Source organism: Parus major, chromosome 6, assembly GCF_001522545.3.
Source record: "Parus major isolate Abel chromosome 6, Parus_major1.1, whole genome shotgun sequence".
Taxonomy (NCBI): Eukaryota; Metazoa; Chordata; class Aves; order Passeriformes; family Paridae; genus Parus; species Parus major.
In genome coordinates this window covers 19,689,020-19,692,529 of record NC_031775.1, presented here as the reverse complement: position 1 = coordinate 19,692,529, position 3,510 = coordinate 19,689,020, and positions in this window count along the sequence as shown.

Here is a 3,510-nt window from a genome sequence, read left to right as displayed (position 1 = left end):
TGTTGGAAAGCTGCTCTGATTGCTGTACTGGTAGTATTGACTGACTGGATCAATAGTGGTACAATCAAATATAGTGTAAGCACTGCTTACCCTTCAGCTTTGCATCTGGCTTTGGCAAAATGGAAGCATTCCTCCTTCTGAAATTTTCACTTTTGGTGCCTTTCATTCTCAGCTAATGCTTCTTCTGCTGTATTCCCAGAGTTCTATGTCAGCTATGATGATACACCTCTAAACCAAGTTTGGATCCTGCTTTGTAAATATTTATAGGTGTTTATAAATTTGCCCCAACATTTCTTGTTGTCTCTGTGTGTTAATAGAGTAATTTTTGATCCCTTCTACTTCATCAATATACACTCACATAAATTCATGTGGCAGTTTAGAACCAATTAAAATTTATAAGCCACAAATAGTGAGTGAAATTCTGAGGATTAATTTACTCACTGAAGTATTAATCTGTGTAATGTAGTAGGTTATCCTTCAGTAAACCTGGTTATGTGGAGATAGGGGGATAGATTTCCTTGCATGTTTTACTGTAAATGCAGTAATTGGTCCCACTGGGCTGTTGAGCTTGAATGGTTACAGCCAGCAGTACCACTGCAGTCTTGGTATGAACTCTGGGAATGAGTACCAGGTTGTGTTTATCTAGCAGCATCCATCTTGCTTTTCATTCCCTTCTCAGACTTGGAGATCTGGAAAAAAAAAAAAATCAAATTAATAGAATTAATTAAACTCCAAAACAAAGGAAGTCTTTGATGTGAATATCAGGAAGTACAACCTATTATCTTTACCTGCCCCAAATCTCTACTTTTAAAGAAGCAGTGGGGAAGGGATTGGAAAAGCACAGCAGTGACCCAAAATTGCATAATACATTTGGCAGAAACAAGTTCCTCCATAAGGCTTGTGAGTTAGGATCCTTTTACACTTGGAAAACCTAATTGATCAAGCCTAGCAAATCTGACTTTTGTTAATGGGTTTTTAACTATCATTTATTCAGCTAATGATCTTGCTGATAGGGAGCAGGGACAGAAAAAGATTGTGGCTTATGAAGGCCCACAGGAAAAGCTAGTGCCTGATCCAATGGTTTAATTTAGATCCTGTCCTTTCTGCTTCAATATGTGCTTCCTTTCATCAGCTTCTGCCTTCTTCCTGAGTTATTAACTGTGAGCTTGCAATGGTAAACCCACTGGAACTCATGTGTGCTTAAAAAAATATATAAGCTGGGGAAAAAAATGTAACAAGGGAGTCTGGAAAGATAATTTATTTTTTTTTTCTTCTGGAAAGACCCAGTTGGGGAAAGCAAATAAATAAATAAATATGCTGTAGGAATTTGTATCTTGGGAGGTTTCAGGATTGGCTTGCAGTAAAAGTTCCCCTCATAAAAGAGGATAAGCCTCATGTTCAGCCTGTCTTCATTGCTGTTTCTGGCTGTGATTTGGAAAGCCAGCATCCCTGTTGTCTCACTTTATTGGGTTTACCTGCCATATTCACTCTGACAGGGATAATGCTGAAAGACCAAAACCTGCTGAATTGTGTTTATCTGGCTGGCATGTGAGTTATCCCTGTCCAATCCCATAGATCTGTGTGGTGTGTGTCAGTTCATGTGGAACAGAAATACAGGAGTAAAGAAAGGCAGAATGGCTTTCTGCAGGTAACTCCATGTCAGCTGGGAACAAGTTCACAAGTTCTTGGTGGGCTCTGCCCTGTTTCCTAAGCTGTGCCTCTTCCCAAACCCTCCTTCCCAGCCCCCAAATGTCAGGTCCTTGGGGAACTCTTGAACAACTTGAATCTCAAAGGAGGCAAAAAACACAATCTGGGTACTGAGCTTACCAGGTCCTCACTGTCAGATGAAAAAGATGGATATCAAGGAAGTGGGCAAGAACTTGTTGGTTTGACATCTTCAGGACCCATACTGGAACAGAGCCCAAAATAAAGGTTTAGGATTTAAAAGGGGTTCTTTAACTGAAGATCATGACACTGTTCACTCACTGGAAGACCCTTGATAATGCTGTCCAACTCTAAAAAGTTTTAAGAATTATGAAAATAGGGTCATATATAACAGAGGTGCTTTTGAGCTGAAAAACAGCAGCTTGAAAAGGTGCACCACAGAATCTGCTGTTAAGAGTGGACATTACCTATTGGGTTTCACATATATATGGTAGAATTGGTAAATTCTGTGCTAATCAGAGTCTGGTTTTTAACAATACTTTGTTTTGTACTGTAGTGGATTGATCCTGGCTGAATGCCAAATGCCCTCCAAAGCTGCTCTCTCTTCCCTACTCTGCTGGAAAGGAGAGAAAATACAACAAAAGTTCATGGGTTGGGATAATCACTCAGTGACTGCTGTCATGGAGAAAACAGACCCAGCTTGGGGAAAACTGATTTATTGTAATCAGAGTAGGGCAATGAGAAAATAAAACCTAAATATTCAAATGCCTTCCCTCACCTGTCATCTTCCTGGGCCCAGCATTACTTCTGATTTCCTCTGCCTCTAAAGTGAATTGTTTTTCTCATGTACTCTTGCTGCCCTTTCCATCTGCATTGTCCATTTCCCCTCTCTCCATTTTTGTGTATGCTAACTCAGGGGTGCTACCAGGTGATGTCTTGGAGCTGCCTGGCCTTGGCTCCATCAGGTACGGGAAGCTTCTCACAGCTTCTTAGAGAAACCACCTCTGGAGTCTCCCTGTGACCAAAGCCTTGCCACATAAACCAATTATTGTCATACATTTTCAAGTAATTTGGGGGAAAAAGCTACCTTGTTTCACACTAAATTGTTGATAGTAATTCTTTCTCCCACCTTCTTTGTCTCCAGTTACTGAAACTTGCACATATAATATTTTTGTGTGCGCTGCTTTCTAATTACCTGCTACGAGGTATTGCTGTTATATTCCTGCAGAGAATAATAGAAGTTGGTAGAGATTCATAAAATGCATTTAAAAACCCTCTAATGAACTTGTGAGTGTGGGTAGAACAGTGCATTTTTTTTGTTTTAGCTTTTTAGATGTCTACATCCATTCAAATAGTGGCATTCAGGAGGAGGGGATCTGATTAGTACAGTTCTGTTCCATGGCATTACTTTCATGGGAGTGAGTTTGGTAAGAATTGTCTTCTCCAAAGATTCCCATCATAAACACTAATGCTTGTTCTCACACTTGGTGATTTCTTTGTAATTGTTGTTGGTTTTCTATTTTTGTTATCAAATTGAGTCACTTATATAGATTTTTTTATTGAGTATCAAAACAGAATTCTCACTTGCTGGAAATAAAAATGGAAGGAAATAGCAAGTATGCAAATACAACTGTGAATACTGTGGACTTAATTTTCTCTTGCAATTATTTCCTACAGTCACTTTGTATTTGAATGAATCATGTTTTTTTCTTGGTGACCTGAACTGAAATATTCTCTTACCAAAGACTCTCTGTGACTTTTACTATGAAGCAAACTATGAAATGAAGATTCTTGCACTTCTAACGTTGAGCCTGAGTGGTTGGTTGGATTCTCCATTGGTGAATA